Genomic DNA, 21,100 nt, shown 5'->3' with positions numbered 1-21,100 from the left:
GTTCGTCAAACTATGCACCCGCATCCCTGGTGCTACTGCCATTAGCAGTTCCCCCCAAACCTGGTGAACTTCACCTGCTTGCACGCTTTGAAGTTCCATCAAGCCTTTTTCTGACTTTCCATAGCAAGGGAAATTTCTATTGCCTTCTTTAGGGATATTTCTGCCAACAGTTTCTTCTACATGGGAGTAATATTCACCCCACATACTAGCCGATCTCTCAACATCTTATTAAGGACAGACCCAAATTTACAATGTTCAGCTGTTTGCCTCAACTTCGCCATGAAAGCTGCTATCACCTCCCTGGGAGCTCTTGCTGTTGAATTGTATTTATATCTCTGCATGGTCACCAAGGGCTTCGGGTGATAATACCCTTTTACTAATTCTATGTGTTATTCGAAGGTTTTAGTGTCAGGGGAATCCAGAGGTCAAGCCCCTTATCAACTTGCATGTTTGGGCATCGCAGGCTGTTAACAACCCTCCACTTCACCTCCACCTTTTTTTCGGTTGCTTTGAGAAAAAATTGTAGTCGTTCAACGTACTGAACTCAATCCTCCAAATTAGGGTCGAATGGATCAAGCTTTCCGACTAGAGGCATTATGACAACTCACTGACTGCTGAATAGATGTGCTTCCAACGAGTTGTACACGAGGTCTTCTCTGTCATTCTCCATGCCGAATGAAAAACGCTCCCTTGATCCTCGGCAGCAAATGTAATATCTTGGAAGGAGTGGTAACCACCAAGCAGAGTAACTATAGAACTATTTATTAACAATATAACTATGTACAGAGAATGATAATTATGCTATCGATCATGTCGACTCCAGTTTCTAGATTGGCGAAGAAAACCCATGCTCAGTCCTAGAATTCACGCTCTCCAGCCCGAATGCCCAAACAGGCCACATGGTCCACCGAGAACCCACCCCTTAAAGGGGCATGCTACCACACATTGTCACTCACATCCTTTATAACTGTTACTGTAATTAGCATATCAGCCATATGGATTAGTTCAATTTAAATGTCCAATAAGGATTTTATAAAGAGATAAACTCATTTACCTCATCTACTTGAGTTAGACTTGGGGACAATCTGCTTGCCCTGCCTCTGGATATGGAAGGTAATCACAAACCTGTCAAGAGAAAAGCTCAGGATGAAGCATTGGCAGACAATGAGCCAAGAACTACCCTGCACATGGTGATGATAAACTAATTTGTGAGCTTTTCATCATAGAATTTACAGTGCAGAAGGAGGCCATTCGGCCCATCGAGTCTGCACCGACTCTTGGAAAGAGCACCCTACCCAAGGTCAACACCTCCACCCTATCCCCATAACCCAGTAACCCTACCTAATACTAAGGGCAATTTTGGACACTAAGGGCAATTTAGCATGGCCAATCCACCTAACCTGCACATCTTTGGACTGTGGGAGGAAACCGGAGCACCCGGAGGAAACCCACGCACACACGGGGAGGATTTGCAGACTCCGCACAGACAGCAACCCAAGCCGGAATCGAACCTGGGACCCTGGAGCTGTGAAGCAATTGTGCTATCCACAATGCCACCGTGCTGCCCAAATGCACCGTGCATCACAATTTCTACTTTGTTTAAGTAGGGACATTTACTTTTATGCATCTGATGCAATGTACCTGTGGATATCACTGGCTCCATTAAACGATTTGTTACCTTTTTCCCCATTCTACCGGAGCTCGCACTTTGTTTTTGACATTCATCCAAAACATCTGACATCAAACTTAGATGGAAATGGGCTGACATTTGGCTTTCTTGTGATCATTTAAGATTTTCTGTCAACTTGCCCCAGTAGATATTGAATGCTGAACCCAGGAAAAACGAACTCCAATGGTGAAAAAGCATATCACTATCAGCTATCACTTACTCAATTATCTGATTGCCAATATTCACTTTGGTTTCTGCCAGGGTAAGTCAGCTCTGTATCTCCTTATGGACTTGCACCAAACATGCACAAAAAAACTGAATTCCAGTGGGGATATGAGATTGACTGCCCTTAGCATTAAATGTAGCACCAAGGAACCCTAGTAAAATTAAGTTGATAGGAATCTGGAGAAAATCTCTTCACCGGTTGGAGTCATATTTACACAAAGGAAGATGATTTGAAATGAAATGAGATGAAAATCGCTTAGTGTCACAAGTCGGCTTCAAATGAAGTTCCTGTGAAAAGCCCCTAGTCGCCTTAGTCCGGCGCCTGTTTGGGGAGGCCGGTACGGGAATTGAACCCGTGCTGCTGGCCTGCCTTGGTCTGCTTTAAAAGCCAGCTATTTAGCCAGTTGTTGAGTCCAATCATCTCAGCCCCGGGATATGGCTGCAGGAATTCCCCAGGTTTGTGTGCTGGGCCCAACCATCAATGACCTTTCCTTCATCATAAAGCCAGTAGTAGAATGTTCGCTGATGATTGGACAGCATTCAGTAATGTTTACAACTCCTCAGATACTGAAGCAATTCATGTCTGCAGCAGGACCCAAACAACATTTAGATTTGGGCTGATAAGTGGCAAGCAACATTTGCGCCACACTAAATTGCCCTGAGTGTCCAAAAAGGTTTGGTGGGGTTATGGGGTGGAGGTGTAGGCTTCAGAGGTGTGCGCTTTCCAGGGGCCGGTGCAGACTCGATGGGCCGAATGGCTTCCTTCTGCACTGTAAATTCTATGAACTAGTGCCAAGGAATGACCGTCTCCAACAAGGGTGAATCTAATGACTTTCCCTTGATATTCAATGGAACCATCACTAGATCTCCCACCATCAATACCCTATGAGTTACTATTGAACAGAAATTTAACTGGATCAGCAATATAAATACTATGACTACAAGAGCAGATCAGAGACTCGGAATTCTGCAACTCACTTCCTAACTCCCAAACTCTATCCACCACTATCCAAAAGAATATTTCAAGAGTGTGATAAAATATTCTCCACTCATCTGTATGAGTGCAGCTCAACACCATCCTTGTCAAAGCAGTTCACTTAATCAACACTCTGTTGATCACTGTAAACATTCAACTCTTTTCACCATTGGTATACAGGACAGCAGTGTGTACAGTTACAAGATGCACTGCCAATGCTCCTTTGACAGCACCTTCAAAAGACAAGAGCGCTAGCTACCACCTAGAAGTATACGAGCAGCAGGCATATGAAAACATCATCACCAGCAAGTTCCCCTCCATATCAGACATCACCCTGACTTGGAACTGTAGTGATCTGTACATCTGCACATACACCAGGGATTACAGACAGATGTAACAGCCATAGCATCACTAGAGGGCAGCATCAGAGACGGGTATAAAGAGTCCGACCCAAGGGAGGATCCGGCTCTTTTAGAAGCACAGGGCTAGTGAGCAGCAGCAGACAGAGACAGCTCAGCATAGGCAGTTTACCTTAGTTTCACTGGTGATACCACTTGACTGTATTACATCTAGTTGAGCTCTGGAAACAGAATGAACCGTCTGAATAAAGTATTTGTGTTAACTGGAAGTCTAAAATCTTTATTCAGACTGAGAGAATAACATATGGTACCAAGAGTGATTTCAGCAAGCTAGCTAGACACCAGCAAAAGAAGAGAACTTAAACCAGACATTCGACCAAGCAAGGCCTCGCAGCATTCGGACCCTTCGGATACCAATCGGCACGATGGACCCAATCCAAGCTCCACGCCTGCTCCAGACCACTGGTAATATGCATTCCAATTGGAAACGTTTTATACAACAGTTCAATCTATATCTCGAAACTAAGGATCTGACCTCAGCGTCTAATGCCAGGAAGATAACCTTGCTCCTATCCCTGGCAGGGTCGCAGGCACTAGAAATATATTATTTCTTTGCCTACCTGGAAGGGGAGGACAAGGGCAAGCTTGAAATAATCTTCAAAAAATTTGAAACCCACTGTCAATCTGAAGTCAATGAGATATTTGAAAGATTCAAGTTCACAAGGCGTTTGCAAAAACCAGGAGAATCTTTCAGCAGTTTTGTAACTGATTTATAATTACTAGCTCAATCCTGCACCTTTGAAAACCTCCGCGAATCCCTCATCAGAGACCGGGGCCGGGATTCTCCCCTACCCGACGGGGCGGGTGTTGCCGGCGTGATGGAGTGGCGTGAACCACTCCGGCGGCAGGCCGCCCCAAAGGTGCGGATGTCTCCGCACCTTTAGGGGCCAAGCATCACATTGCAGGGATAGGCCCGCGCCGGAATGGTTACTCCGGCCGGCGTAAGTCCACGCATGCGCCGGAGCGTCAGTGGCTGCTGACGTCATACCGGCACTTGCGCAGGGGAGGGGGTCTCTTCCGCTTCCGCCATGGTGAAGACCATGGCGAAGGCGGAAGAAAAAGAGTACCCCCACGGCACAGGCCCGCCCACTGATCGGTAGGCCCCGATTGCGGACCAGGCTACCGTGGGGCACCCCCCGGGGTCAGATCGCCCCGCGCCCCCCCCCCCCCCCCCAGGACTCCGGTGCCAGCCCACGCCACCTGCTCCCACCGGTCAGGTCGGTGGTTTAATCCACGCCGGCGGGAGAGGCTTGTCAGCGACGGGACTTCAGCCCATCGCGGGCCGGAGAATCTCCGCGGGGGGCCCGCCGAACTGCGCGAGGGGCCCGCCGACCGGCGTGGCGCAATTCTCGCCCCTGTCGAATCTCGGGTGGTGGAGAATTCGGGACACGGCGGGGGCGGGATTGACGCCGACCCGGGCAATTCTCCGACCGGCGTGGGGGTCGGAGAACCCCGCCCCAGATAGTCAATGGCATATCTGGGGCGAAATTCTCCGACCCCCAGCAGGGTCGGAGAATCGCCTGGGGCCGCCGAAAATTCCGCCCCCGCCGTGGCAGGGATTCTCCGCCCCCCGAGAAGTGGCGGTGGCGGGAATCTCGCCACTCCGATCGGCGAGGCCCCTGCGGTGATTCTCCGGCCCGGATGGGCCGAATTCCCGCCGCTGGGAGGATTCTCCCGCCGCCGAGGTTTGAACCACCTCTGGTGGCAGCGGGATTGGCGACGCGAGCGGGCCCCGGGGTCCTGGGGGGGGAGGGGCGGGGGGCGATCGGTCACCGGGGGGTGTCCCCACGGTGGCCAGGCCCGCGATCGGGGCCCCCCACTCAGACTCCGGGCCAGTGCCCTGGGTGCACTCTTTCTCCTCCGCGGCCGCCAAGGCCTCCGCCATGGCAGAAGTGGGAGAGAAACCCATATCACACATGTGCCGGTGCTGACGTCACCGCTGGCGCATTCGCCAACCGGCGAAAGCCTTTCAGCCAGCCCCGCTGCCGGGGGCGCCAGTTTTTTGCGCCAGTCTTCTGGTGGCAACCGCTCCGGCGCGGGGCTGGCCCCCAAAGGTGGGGAGAATTCCCCACCTTTGGGGAGGCCCGACCCCGGAGTGGTTGGCGCCACTCCCCTACGCCGGGACCCCCCGTCGCGCCGGGTAGGGGAGAATCCCGCCCCTGATGAGGGACTCAGAAAATCTTTATTAAAACAAAAAGACCTCACCCTAGAAACGGCCAGGCAAAGATGCTCTACTCATGAAAAAAGTAAAGAATAGTATGAGGAATTTACTTTCCGGGACCAAGGCCTTCACCACGAGGTCGAGCCCGTCAAAATGGTGGCCCAGGCTTCCAGAAGGCGCTCCTCTAGCGGAAATCCCGCGCGCGCGAACCTGGATGCAGGCCATACGCATGAGCAATTCTCCCAAAGATTCAACACGGAAGAAAGGCCTACTGCGCATGCGCGAGTGTGGAGGGACAGCGTCATGACGTGTCTCCGCTGTGGACACGCCCACTTAAAAGGGCAATGTCCAGTTTCTGGAAAAAAAATTTTAAAGTGTGGCAAATACAACCACTTTGCCTCACAGTGCAGAGTTGCACTGCTAATGAAGACCACAAGTCAGAAACACATGAACTTCAACGTAAAAAGCATAGACTCAACGGAGCACAAAAAAACCAATGATGAGTATTCCTCAGACGAGGGCAACCTCGCTTGCGACAACCCGCTTGTCGTGGACACGATCGAAACAATTGAAAAACCTGGCGCAACAATCGCCACGCCTCACCCGGTCAACTGCATTGATTCCAGCAGTGAGTGGACTGCGACTGTGCAAGTCAATGACTTTCCATTAGTCTTCAAGCTTGACATTGGGGCCTCAGCTAACCTCCTCACTAACAAGGATCTACATTCGATTCCAGGAGACCATGAAATAATACCCGCTGCATGTCGTCTGAAGGACTACAACGGCAATCAGATCGCCTCAAAGGGATCATGCCATCTCCGGGTGGACAACAAGATGATACGCAAGCAGCTACGATTCGAGAGGATTGTAGACAACAATAAATCATCACTGTTGGGCACTCAGGCCTGCAAAGACTTGCGGTTGGTGCAACGCATTTACATGCACACCCAGGATCCATCAAGCCTGGAAGCTGAAATCCACAGCATGCTACAAGAATACCCTGACGTATTTAAAGGCATGGGCACCCAACCCTGCCAAAACAAAATCATGCTGAAGACAGATGCCAAACCCGTCATTCAGCCGCCCAGGAGGGTTCCAACTCCACTGCGGGAGAAGTTGGAAGCGGAACTTGACAGACTGCAGTCACAAGGTGTAATATCGCGAGTCACACAGCCGACTGACTGGGTTAGCTCTATTGTCTGTGTTAAGAAACCTTCTGGAGATCTTCGCATATGTATAGACCCGAAGGACCTGAACCAGAACATTCGCCGGGAACACTACCCCATCCCCAAGCGTGAAGAGATCACATCTGAGATGGCGACTGCTCATATCTTCACTAAACTCAATGCCTCGCAGGGGTTTTGGCAGATACAGCTCGATGACTCAAGCAGATTACTGTGTACGTTTAACACGCCATTTGGACGTTTCTGCTTCAATCACATGCCCTTCGGTATTATCTCTGCGTCAGAGATCTTCCACAGGATAATGGAGCAAATGGCCGAGGGCATCGAGGGTGTCAGAGTCTATGAGGATGACATCATCGTATGGTCCACCACTGAAGAAGAACACCTCTATCGTCTGAAGAAGGTGTTTCAGAGGATTCATAAATACGGTTTGAAACTGAACCAGGCAAAATGCACATTTGCGCAGGAGTCTGTCACCTTTTTGGGTGATACCATATCATCACAGGGTGTTAGCCCTGATGAGTTGAAAATCGCTGCGATATGGACCATGAAGACGCCACACAACAAGAAGGCGGTGCTACAATTTCTGGGCTTCGTCAATTTCCTCGGCAGGTTCATCCCAAACCTGTCCGCACAGACAGCAGCTTTACGCAATCTCCTTCGAAAGACCTCTGAGTTTGAGTGGACATAACGCCACCAGAATGAATGGGTGGATATCAAACAGCAACTGATAAGGTCACCGACACTTGTTTTTTTTGGTGCAACCAGACCTACCAAGGTCTCCACTGACGCCAGCCAGGATGGGATAGGCGCCGTTCTCCTCCAACAGGACGACCAGTCTGACTGGGTCTCGGTGGCATACGCGTCCAGGGCCATGACCGCAACTGAGTGCAGATATGCACAAATCGAGAAAGAATGTCTCGGACTCCTCACTGGGATGCTGAAGTTCCACGACTATGTGTACGGCCTGCCCATGTTCATAGCGGAAACAGACCACAGACCTTTGGTCCATATCATAGACAAGAATCTGAATGACATGACACCTCATCTGCAGTGCTTCATGATGAAGCTGCAAAGATATGATTTCACCCTCGTATACACCCCGGGAAGAGACCTTGCCATTGCCGACACACTGTCCCGATCAATTGGCACTGACAGCGCACCACCAGCCCCCGTCAGAGAAATCGAGGCCTAAACACAGTTATGCATGGAGAATTTGCCTGCTTCGGGTGAGAAACTTCACCTAATCCGACAGGAGACGCAGAAAGACGCAACCTTACGGAGGGTGCTGCACCTACTCCAGCACAGTTGGACGAGGGGACAATGTCCACAATTTCAGAATGTCAAGTCTGGATTGTTTGAAGTTGATGGGCTCCTGCTACGCAAAACACAGATTGTGATTCTGGCCACTCTCCGTGCCAAGATGCTACATAAGATTCATGAAGGCCACCTAGACATTGAGAAATGCAAAAGGCGAGCACGACAGGCTGTGTACTGGCCCAGCATGAATCAAGACATAACGGACATGGTTATGACATGTGACACCTGTTAAAGACATCAACCCACACAGTGCAAAGAACCACTGCAGCAACATGAACTCACAATGGCGCCGTGGCAAAATTGGGCATTGACCTATTTCATGCTGCAGGGCGTGATCACGTCCTCATCATGGACTATTATTCAAACTATCCAGAGGTACTGAAACTCCCTGATCTCACGTCTTCATCTGTCATCAAGGCGTGCCAGGAGACATTCTCGCGACATGGAATCCCGCGTGTGGTGATGTCAGAGAATGGTCCCTGCTTCGCAAGCTGGGAATGGAAAGAGTTCTCAGACAGCTACAGCTCTCGGCATGTAACATCCAGTCTGCGCTACCCACAGTCAAATGGGAAAGTGAAAAAAGGTGTCCACATTGTTAAACAATTCATTAGCAAGGCAACAGATTCATGCTCGGATATCAACCTAGCGCTGTTATCCTACCAAGCAACCTCATTGAGCTCAGGACTGTCGCCAGCGCAGATGCTCTTCAGCAGAGACATCCGGACAACCCTACTGGCAATACAATTCCGAGACCCCGACAACGCTCTGTTCCTCAACAAAATGCGGTACTACGGTCCAAACATAAACAATACTACGATCAACATGTGATCCCACTCAAGCCACTGTCAATAGGCGACATCATTAGAATCATGGGACCCAGAAGGCGGATGGTCTGAGCCGGTGTTTCCCATACTGGATTTGACCGAGTTCATTTGTCCACAGGAAGTGCCTCGCCACACAACACCCAGACAGTACTCTTAATGACATCAAACCATCATCCCTACCACAACCGTTAAGAGGCTCCAGGAGAAGCCGTAAGGCACCCGACCGGCTAGATTTGGAACGACACTTCAACACACACACAAGGCAAATATTTCTCACGATGGACTCATAACACAGTTAATTGTTTCTGTACTACTTTTATCATTTTCACAGTGTGCAGATTTCCATATTCTCACCATTTGTTATGTACAGTTTTCTTGAGGCCAGTCTAGAAAGCGTGTCAAATAAAAGGGGGGGGGGTGTAGTGATCTGTACATCTGCACATACACCAGGGATTACAGACAGATGTAAAAGCCACAGCATCATCAGAGGGCAGCATCAGAGACGGGTATAAAGGGTCCAGCCCAAGGGAGGATCCGGCTCTTTCAGAAGCACAGGGCTAGTGAGCAGCAGCAGACAGAGACAGCTCAGCATAGACAGTTTACCTTAGCTTCACTGGTAATACCTCTTGACTGCGTTATATATAGTTAAGCTCTGGAAACAGAACAAACCTTCTGAATAAAGTATTTGTGTTAACTGGAAGTCTACAATCTTTATTCAGACTTAGAGAATAACATAGGAACAAGATCAACTTTTCTTCAGAGTTGCAGGGTCCGAATCCTGAAACACCCTGCCAAACAGCATTGTGGGTGTATCTACATTTCATATAGTGTTTCAGGAAGGACACCTTCTCAAGGACAACTAGGGATGAGGATAAATGCTGGCTTTGCCAGCGAAGTTTGCATATTACGAACAAATAAAAAAACACTCTTCTGTCAGGAGACAACTAGAGCACACTGGGATTTGCTTTGTTCTTCAAAATGAGGCTGAAATGTAAGGTGACATTAAGGGAACTGCAGAACTCTGCTCACCACAAGGATTTCTTCACAAGGAAAATTAATATATTTGTGTCATAACTGTGCATACAAAATATGCACCGCCATGGATTGCAGAAGATTGATTTTAATGCCTTTCATTGAACACAGTTAAACTAGAAATATTGTAAATGTGTGGCATCTGTGAAATTTATCTGGTTTGATTTGATTTTTGTGCCACATCTTTTTCTCAATTGTATGTGTTTCTGTAATTCCCTGTATTGTCTTTCTCAAATTTACTGAGTTGATTTTTTTCAGGTGTTGGCAACATGTCAAGCTGCAGTTCCGGGAGACAGGTGCCTGTCAGGAGACTCCTGGCATTATTATATGACCAAATTCAATTCTCTATCTCACCAACAAATGTGTAGACCCATCAGAAAGTGGAAATAAACGAGTTGGATTTAATAGAGCCAATGCCAGGAACCACACAACAGAATTAAGTCTCCTGGAAGCCGAAGCAAAACAGCAGCAAGTGTCTGTCAATTTATCTTAAAGTGGCATTGTCATTTTCATCAATAAAATCAGAAAATGCTGCAAAACACTAAGCAGTTCAGGCAGTCTGTGGAGAGAGAAACAAAGTTTGTCTGACAAAAGGTAATTGAGCAGATATTTGCGGGGAATTTTAACTTGATTGAGTAGTTTGTAAGCAGGCAACTGGTTAACAAGACTGAAATTGGCACACTTCAGGAAACTAGCGGCAATCTACTGACTTCCGTCTTTAAATTGAGTGAATTTGACTTTGTGCTACTTCATACTCTTGACCAATTGAGATCCATGTGAAACCATGTAAAACCCAGTTGGTCCAGCTGAGGTGTGTGTATCTGAGCTAATGAACTTTCTGCAGGAGTCCATTTGGTCATCCTTAGAGTGGGTGGCCTTCTGAGAGGAGCCTTGATCCCCCTCCTGAACCACTTAATGTAGAATGAGCCGGTGGGAGATGAAAGACGCGATTTAGAGCTGTCAAAGTAAGAAGTTGCGAAGTAACATTCTTCACATAATCATGTTCCAGTTGGTGGCTGGCATCCAGTCAACATGACTGAGTCTTGAATGTCATCTTGCAGTGTGATATTTACTTTTGTCACTAGGTAGCTGAGAGACTATCCTTCCATTTCCCCTACCAAGCATATCAAGACTCAGCTTGTCTCCAGTACATCCACCAGTGCACCTGAAGGGTCTCCTCTGGTTCTCTGTTGTTCCCTGCTGTTCAATGCAGCTACAAAGAGAGAAAGAAGAGACATGTGTGTCTGAGCAATGGAACGCGTTGAGAAAATGGATCGATGACATTTGAGGATATGCACGTTGCCTTCAGATGAGGGTGAGTGTCATTGGTGGATGGAATGCAGAGAAGTGCTTAGAGAGGGATGGGCCCATTGGCAAAGTGTGTTGATCTGAGAAGTGATGTGCAGGATTAGGCTTGGGAAGGCAGGGTGATGAGGGTTGGGGTTGGTCACACATCCAGGTGCACTTGAATATGCCATGCCACCCATCTTCCAAGACCTAATCAGGCCATTAATCCTTGTTTGGCAATGCGCTCAGGAACAGAGCACACACTCACGTTGCTCAGCTCCTCGGCAATTTCAAGCTCTGCCTTCTTCTTCTCTGTGACAGGCTTCGTCCTCCCATCAGCAGGGGGGGAAATCTCTCTGTGGGCCCTTGAGCCATAGCATCAACATTAAGGAGGCATCATGACACGAGGTGCTGTCTTGCAACATTGTGATTCCAGTGTTGCATTTTCTTATTCTGTAGAAACCCCTGGACAATCCTTCAACTTCAGCTAAAATAAATTTATGCAGGTCATCATTATCATCAGTCACAGTATGTAGGTAGGAAACCTGAAAGTCATATATTGATGCAGTAGCTGGGTTATGGAGTCACTGACAGATGCACCAAAACTTCCAGGTTCCCTGCGCTGGAATCCCCTGCTGCCAGTGTGTCGAAAAGTTAAAATTCAGCCGTTACTTCAGCTTCTCTCACTGCTGCTGCTGCCTGACCTGGTGAATCTTTTTCAGTATTTTCTGTTTTTATTTCAGGTGTCCAGCATTTGCAGGAGGGTATTATTAGTGTTTTAATACTTGATTTAGTAGAGCATTTCCTTTCTCTTGCCTTTTGCCAGTTATCCTATTTGGCATGTATAGTTTATGTAAATTATTCCACTCAAAGTACATCACCATATCAAAAAAGCTGATATTATCGCAGTAATAATATTGTTCTGAGTTATTCTTTCCCTATCCAGAAAGGCACTCTAACCAATGGTAATTGAGCAGATAATCCACTCATAGACAAGTAACAAACCAATTGATAATTATGGAATCATTTGAAAGAGTCGGTTTACATTGATGATGTATATAAATAAGGTAACCAAGAGACAATCCATGTTATTTTGTTAAATAAGCTTAATACTGTTCATCTCTTAGCTAGAATCATTTATATTGGTTTCAGCAAAGTGTTAACTCCTGTTCCCCTTTCCTGGGGCGAGACTCTCCCTTACCTGGTGGGGTGGGCGGTCCTGGTGCCAAGGAGTGGCGTAAACACTCCAGATTCGGGCCGCCCGGAAGTTGCGGAATCCTCCGCACCTTCAGGGGCTTGGCCGGCACCGGCAGGATTGGCGCTGCGCCAACCGGCGCGGAAGGGGCTTGGCGCTGTGCCAACTGGTGCCAAAGGGCATCTGCTGGCCGGCTCGAGTTGACGCATGTGCGAGAGTGCCGGCATGTGCTGGCATCATCCCAGCGCATGCGCAGGGGGTTCGTCTCTGCACCAGCCATGGTGGAGGTCCACAGCAGATGGTGCGGAGGGAAAGAGTGCCCCCACAGTACTGGCCCGCTCGCTGATCAATGGGCCCCGATCACGGCCCAGGCCACCGTGGGGACACCCCCCCGGGGCCAGATCCCCCCCCCCCCCCCCCCCCCCCCCCCGAAGACCCCGGAGGCCGCCTGCAGAGCCAGGTCCTGCCAGTAACTACCAGGTCTCATTTACGCCAACGGGACCGGCCTAAAACGTGTGGCCGCTCGGCCTATCGCGGGCCGGAGAATCGCCAGGGGGGCCACTGCCAGCGGCCGCCAACCGGCATGGCGCGATTCCCGCCCCCGTCAAAACCCCGGCACCGGAGAATTCGGCAGCCGGCGGGGCGGGATTCACGCCGCCCACCGGCCCAGCGGGAGGTCGGAGAATCCGCCCCTAATCTTTTGCACTCATCGTGTTAGTGGGCTGATGAATTTGGAAACCATATCCCTCAATTCTGTCCCTTTAGTAAAATGTAGCATTTATTTAGCTGTAGAGTGTACCATTTTATTGATCTAGCGAGGGAGGCAAGATACAGCACCTAATGATTATCCTGTTGTCAAATGTTATATATATCTTGTAACAATTTGAAATTAGCAGAAATAATTGAAGGTTGAAATTGGGGGAATCATTTTCCTGCCTCCAGTTGATATTTCAAAAGGATTATGGAGTATTGCATGTATTTTTGAAGAAGAGATTTGGTTGAGCCATCTTGCCCCATTGCAGTGGCAAGCATCCTGGTGCAATGATGTTGACATCTCTTCCTGATGACAATAACCGATCCTGGTTTATAATTTTACTGGACTGAAGTCTTCCAGGTACATCAGGGAGGCTGTTTGAATGATAAAGTAGAAAGGATCTTGCATGTTTGAAGTGTGCAGGTGACTATCCACAGCAACCATTTATATTAGTAGCTCAAATTTAAAGAAGTCATTAAGAAGGAAGTTTGTATTGATCCACCGCACTAAAGCTTCGTACTGATTTATCATTGTCCGTTTTGTTTGTGATCATGCAAGCCCATAAAAGAAACCTTGTTATACTTAAAGGGCGCGATTCTCCACAAATGCGGCGAGTCGTAAAGGCTGCCGTGAAACTGGCCGTGTTTCACGGCAGCCTCCGCGCCCCCTCCCGGGACCTGATCCTCCCCCCGGGCGGGGCTAGCAGCGGGGCCCCGTGAACCACGGCATCGCGGCCTTAGCGACCGTCGCTAAGTCCGCGTGCCAAGCGTTACGCCAGCTGACGCGCACGATGACGTAATCCACGCATGCGCGGATTGGACGGCTCCAACCCGCGCATGCGCGGGGCCGTCATCTCCCTCGGCCGCCCCGCGGACTGATCCTGCGGGGCGGCGGAGGGAGAAAGAGTGCGTCCGTTATGGACGCACTGCCCACGATCGGTGCCCACCGATCACGGGCCCATGCCCCCCTTGGCACGGCCGTGGTACTGCCTTGCCAATCGGGGCCCTGAATGCCCAGAACGGGCATGTTGCGGCCGTTTTTACGACGGCAGCAAGCAGGTGTGTTTGCTGCCGTAAAAACGGCCGTAAAGGCCTGGGTACTCGGCCCATCGGCCTGGGGAAAATCGCTGTTCACCGTAAAAAACGGCGAGCAGTGATTCGTGTCGTGGGGCGGCCGTGGTGGGGGAGAATAGTGGGAGGGCTTGAAAAATTTCGGGGACGCTCTCCCGCTATTCTCTTTGCCCGTCGTGGGCAGCGGAGAATCGTGCCCAAAGTATTTTCAACATTCTGTGATATGCATGCAATATTTAGATATAAAAATAATTTCTGAATTATATAAAATACAGAATCCGTCCAACTGTAATATAACTGATGCCATGCAATGACTGTAATGGTCACAGTTTTACAAGTAAGGATCTTCATATATTAAGTAGCTTCCAGCCTATTTCAATTGGTATTGAAGAATTTGAAATTTCTTCAGCTTTAAGTACTAGTACAATATTGGAAAACAACTTACTAAAATCGGTTTTTATTCATGAGCAAAGTTTATAGACAATCAGAAGATACTAATTAGCATCATGTGATTCAAAATAATTAGCATCCATTTTGAAACCTTTACTTAAACTTTGCAGTACTTAATTGAGGTAAAGTGTGGCATATTTTACATAAATTTATTGATATTCTCTTCTGCTTCATTTATGTAATATGCAAATAAGTGTGGCACTTTAATGAGGTTTTTCTTAAATCCAGATCACCTTGTTTTATTTTGAATAACATTTATTATTGGGAGCGAGTAAATTTACTGCTCATCAAGACAAGACATGTTTGTGCTGGAAAATGGAATATTAGTGTCACCGTCTATCCAGCACTCCCACATCAGTTTTGCCAGTTATGTGCCAGAGTAAATCGTCCTTTAATTTGACTCAACCACAACAGTGCCCTCTACTGCACTAATTTTTTTTTGCATCCCACAAGAAGTTTCTCTGGGGTAATTTTGATTTTGCAGGACAGCACAAAAGTGGCTGCTGATTTACTCTCACATGTTCTATCGCCCGCTTTATTGACCATCCCAAATTGTATGCAGATTTTATGCGATAGACTCACTCGGTGCATCTGGGTTAAGATTTCCAAACGTATTTCCTGAAAATAATCCTGACAATCAGCAGAATGAGGAGACTTTATTTCTATAAGTTAAACTGGATACGAGCTCAGTTCCCACAACAGTTGCCAAACAATCATCCTCCCAAACCAATTAATTAATTACATTTTCATTGCACGCATGAATATTTAATGGGCATATACCTTGAAGTTGAGAAGAGGATGTGAGGAACTCAAAGGTTGTAAACCGGTACACTGTGCTATTGGAGATTTAGATTTTGAACAGTAGAACTCAGACTTTCTGACACCTGAGAGATTGGAGAGATTCAATTCAGTTGGTTGACTGGTAGCCAATGTATTGGCTAAGGACCATATTCTGCCCAATGACAGACAGTAGCTGGGTTCAACCAGGTGGGGATTTTCGAGGACACAAGAAGAGGAAGCAGAATGTGCCTGGACGCTGAGAGAAGAAGCTGGGAGTTGTTCCTTTTCTTTCTCTCTCTCTCTCAAAAAAAAAGGTTTGCTGACTGTTGTTTCTGAATCTGCAGAGGTCTTGAGATCCTGGTGAATCTACAGAGAAAATCATTACAGACTGAAAGCAAGAACAGCCAACTGATGACCCAGACTAAAAAGAATCAAATTGGAAGGGGTTTGTCCCCCCCCCCCCTTGTGCTGTTCTTTGTGTTGCTAAATTCAGGATGGTTGGCACAGTGTTCACAAAGACCACAAAATAGCTTTAACTTAAATAAAGGTACACATTTATTAACACTATTAATTTGGATTCGACACGTACTCCTAAATAATACAGTTGATAATTAACATATAATCGATGCTCTATAGTCACCTACAACTAATCTCTACACTATAATAAACTATGATCTTCTCTTACTCACACTAACTTTTGTTCAGTCTGTACTCTAGCTAACTGCTTCACTTCTCCCCCACAAGGCTTAATATCAATGTCTTATGTACTCGTAACTCTAGCTCCCTCTAATGGCTGATCTAGACATTTCATCAACCCTTGCAGTTCTTACATTAATGATGATACCATCTCTTCCAGCGGGATCACCCTTACTTACCTGGTGGATGCGGCCCTGTACTCTTCAGTTTCCCTTTGTGAGGCGACCGTCCAAAATGGCAACCGTTACTGTTCTCACCATGAGGTCAGGCCCATGCGCTTCGGGGTTTACCTTTTCCCAGGGGGCACCCAACACGGCCACCAGCTGTGTGCATGCCACATGGGTGCGTCCCTGCACTCCGGGGTCTCCCTTTGTTTAGGGACCCTCCAACATGGTTGCTTGCAGCGCCATCTTGTCTCCTCCGCCTGCAACGTACCTGCCGAAGCCAATCGAAAACCAATTCTTTTTCCCATCCTGTTCCCATTGTGTTCCTTTCTCCCCCTTCCCCCGCCCCCCCCCCCATTCCTCCCCCTTCCTACATCGCTCTTTCCCCTTATCTCCTTATGCGTTCCCCCTCACCGTGGCCCCTCCCCCCCCCCCCCCCCCGCTGTCTGTCTTCCTGTGCTAGCTATCCCTGCTAGTACGGTGGCCGCCCCTTCCCAGGGCTGGTCAAGTCCCTAATTTACACCTGCTGACTGTCTGCTTTCCCTGCCTATTACTCACCCTCACCTGAGTTTCCTGTCCTCGCTCTTTCATGTGACCTGGTGTTTTTGATCAGAACGAGGCAGCACAGTCACGCGCAAACATATGTACTGTCCAATGAACCTCTATTTCTTTAGCGGTTCTCCTCTGATCCGGCTTCCTCTTTACCTCTTCTGCCCCTTGTCCAGGCTGTTGGTCTGTATGAATTTGTTTGCCTCCGCTGGGGTGTTGAAATAGTGCTCTTTGTTCTGGTACGTGACCCAGAGCCTGGCTGAGAACAGGATACCAAATCGCACCCCATTCTTCTACAGGGCCGACTTCACTTGATTAAACTCAGCTCTACATTTTGCCAGATCTGCCCCAATGTCTTGGTAAATTCGGATTGTGTGTCCTTCTCAAGTACTCGCTTTAGTCTGTGTTGCCCACCTCAGGATCCTCTCACGATCCTGGTATCGGTGCAGCTTCGCAATGACTGCACGCGGCTGCTCCCCCATCTTGGGTTTCGGTCTGAGAAATCTGTGTGCTCTGTTGAGCTCTGGTGGGTTGAGAAGCTGTCTCCCCGACTAGGTTGTCCAGCATTTGGGTAACGTAACCTGTCAGATCTCTGCCCTCGTTGATCTCCGGCTCAGTGTCACATTTTGTTGGATAAAGCTGCTGTGGCACACCTTGGGATAATTTGGTATGGTAAAGGCGTCAGATAAATGGCTGTTGGTGTTGGTGGAAAGACCTTGCGGTGTTAAGTGGTGAGCCACTTGCCACAGATTACCCAGCATCTGACCTTTGCTAGTCGCCAAGGCTAGAATACAGCTAGAATACTATGGGGAGGATTTTCTGCCTCCGTTTTCGGTCAGGAGGAAGGCTGATTGGGGGATAGAATCCAACGGGTGACCCAAGACAGTCTTTACACTGTCAGGGATTCCCATTGAGATTGTCCCCAACAACTACCCCCCCCCGCCCCCCCCCCCCCCACCCCACCCCCAACACCACCAGTGATATAATGGGGTTCTGGCTGTGAAAGGTTGGGAACCTCATTAGGAGACATTATCATCCACAGCGCAGGCCTCTCTGCTATGTCATCCCCCCATGTAGGGACTTCCAATGCCCCGCCGTCATGACATTTTGACTTGACAGGAACCTGGCGAACAGAACCCGCTGGGGGCGCAAAGATAGGTACAACCCCCACGGGGGCAAGGATCATCCCAGGCAGTCCCCCCTTCCCCCCAATGGAAACCGAACTGAGAATCAGTGAGCAGGTTATTACTGACTAAGTGCCACTTGATAGCACTGTCAGCGCCACCTTCCATCACTTTGCTGATGAGAGTGAGGTGAGGAACATAATTACCAGGTAAACTGAGAAAACTATTAGAACTAAAGGCTGACAGGTTCACAGGACCTGGTGGATTCCATACTAGGCCTTAAAATAAGTGCCTGCTTCAATAATAGATGCATTGATTGTAATTTTTCATAATCCCCTATATTTTGTAAATGTTCAATCAGATTGGAATATAATGAATATAGCTCCTCTATTCAAGTGGGTGAGACAGAAAGCGGGAAACTACAGGCCAGTTATCTGTCAGAGGAAAAGTGTTGAACCCATTATTAAGGAGGTAATTGTCGGCCATTTAGAAAATCTTATTGGAATCAGGCAGCGTCAATAGTTTTGAAGTGGACATCAGGGACGGGATTCTACGACCCCATGGCCAAATTCTGACGCGGAGAATCGGCAGCCCGACCCGGAACGGGATGGGAGAATCCGGGCCAAGGAGTCTTGTAAAAGGTGATAGGTAGGTTAAATGAGTGGGAAAAAAATTTGTAGATGGAGTATAATGTGGAAAATTGTGAACCTGTCCACTTTAACAAAAATGATAGAATTTCCTCTGAGTGGCAGTCAGCATCGGATTGCCACTCTGTACCCATTTGCCTGCACTATATTTCTTCCGTAACTCTCTCCCGACCTTCTTGATTCAGGCCGGGTGAGATGAAGGCAGTGCAGCTGTCCATGCAGTGCACCCTCAGAGGCAATGCCCTGTTTTCTGCTGCACCAGCTGCTGTAAAGCATGTAAGTTTAAAGGTCTGAGTTAAAGGTCAGGGCGAAGGGAAATATCTAATGTAAGTTGATAGAATTTGGGAGGGTGGGATGATCAGAGATGAAGGGGGTGGTCGGACATCGGGAGAGGGTGGGGGGAGGCAATCATTGTGGTGGGAGAGTCCAGCAGTGTTGGGAGGTGTCAGTTTGGATGGGTCAGGTCCAGCTGGGTCGGGTGCAGCTCGGTCGGGTTGAGAGAGTTCGGGCAGGGGTGGGTGTGTGTGTGTGTGAAGGGAGGGTAGCCATATCCGGAGGGGTGGAGTGTTGGCCATTGGGGAGTGGGTTCAGACATCAGGAGGGAGGAGCAAAAATTGGGGATGGGTTGGATATCTGGGGATATGGGGATCAGCTTCAGCTGGATCAGATGGGTCAGGTCAGGTGGATCAGATAAGTGGGGGCCCAACTAGATCAGGGACTAGGGTCAGGTCAGGTGAGGTCAAGCTGGTTCTGGGTGTTGGGTCAGGATAGGTGGCGGGGAACCCAACAGGGTCTGGGGTAGGGTTAGGGTGTTCCAGTGGGGTCAGGAGACCGGGCGGGATGAGGGTGGTGGTGTCTAGCTGGGTTGGGGATTCGGGTTAGGGATGGCAGTTAGGCTCACGGGTTTTGGGGGGGGGGGGGGTGGAGTTCCATGTGGGTGGGGGGAATCTCATGGGGAGTCTGGTGTAGGGAATACATTGTGGGGGGGTAGTTCACCGAGAGCAATGGGTAAGTCCTCCGGGAGGGTTGCGTGTGTGGGAAGTCCTGTGTGGGGATCGGTCTGGGTGGTTTAAATAGTTAGGCAGAAGTTCAAAGGGGCTTTATTTCTTCTAAAATTATCTGAGTAACTATTAGCCCCTGATGGAGCTGTCCAAAGTTAACAATCTAAATCACTCTTTCGGATGGTTCACAGCGCATCGCGATGGTTCACAGAGCATCGCAATTGCCCAAGGCAAACTAGCATTTCTGGACAATTACCATGCAACTACTTACCCAGGAAGTACCGAGAGAGATTCTGCAGTGCATTTTTGGGGTGCCCTGAAAATCAACACTGAGGAGCCAACAAGTTAAGGCCCATTGAGTTATTTAAATGAAGAAAGATTGCAGAACTCTGTGGCTGTCTTGTTATGTGAATCACAGACAGTATGCAGGTACAGTGCATGATTAGGAAGGCAAATGGAATGTTGTTGTTTATTGCAAGGGAATGGAATGTAAAAGGAGCCAAATTTTGCTTCAGTTGCACATGTCTTTGGTGAAACCACATCTGGAGTACTGTGTATAGTTTTGGTCTCCTTATTTAAGAAAGGATATAATTGCATTAACAATTCAGAGAAGATTTAGTCAATTGATTCCTGAAGTGAAAGACGATTTCATTGAAACATATAAGTTCCTACGATGACTTGACTAGGTGGATGCTGCAAGGATCTTTCCCCTTATGGGGTCTCCCATTTGGAACACTCTTCCCCAAAGATCAGTGGAGGCAGGATTATTGAATATTTTTGAGGCTAAATTAGATAGATTATTGATTGACGAGGAAGACAAAGGGTACAGGGGTAGACGGGAAAGTAGAGTTGAGGTCACCATCAGGCCAGTCATGATCATGTCAAATGGCGGAGCAGCCTCGATGGTTCTCCACAGATATCCCAGTTCGCACAAGTGCAGATGAGGAGGCACTGGTAATAAGTAGAGTTCAACATCCCCGGCAGTGGGGGTGGGAAAGCATGGATTTCCCAGCTACTTAATGAAATAATTAAATACCCACATACCGCATGACCCTCAATCATGTTGGAAATACTCAGCAGATCTTGCAGTATCTGTGAAGAGAGAAAAACAGAGTTAAAATTTCAGGTCAGTGATCTTTCATCAATATTTCCAGCATCTCCAGTATTTTGCTTTTGCCCTCAGTCGTGTTGACTTGTTTCAACAGTGTGAGAAATGTGATCATCTTCAAAATGATAACTTACAATGAATAATTTGTATCTTCGATTTACAACAATGCCTTCTCTCATGCAACAGATGTCAGCGGAGATCACAGATGACAATTCCTCAGAGGAGCTGAATGTTTCTGAGGGTACAACATCACAGGACTTGTGCAAACCTTGCAGTTAATCAGTTACTCACACTTGGGTGGGACCAGTAAGGCAGATAACTGGGAATCAAATTTTACAAATGAGCAAAGTGGCAATTAGGGGATTTTCACAGTAACTTCATCGCAGTGTTAATGTAAGCTTAATTGTGACAATAATAAAGATTATTATTATCATTAAATCATTCTTTTTTAAAAAACATTTTATT

The sequence above is a fragment of the Scyliorhinus canicula genome, chromosome 2 (assembly GCF_902713615.1).
Source record: "Scyliorhinus canicula chromosome 2, sScyCan1.1, whole genome shotgun sequence".
In the NCBI taxonomy this organism is placed as follows: Eukaryota; Metazoa; Chordata; class Chondrichthyes; order Carcharhiniformes; family Scyliorhinidae; genus Scyliorhinus; species Scyliorhinus canicula.
This window is presented reverse-complemented; position numbering follows the sequence as displayed.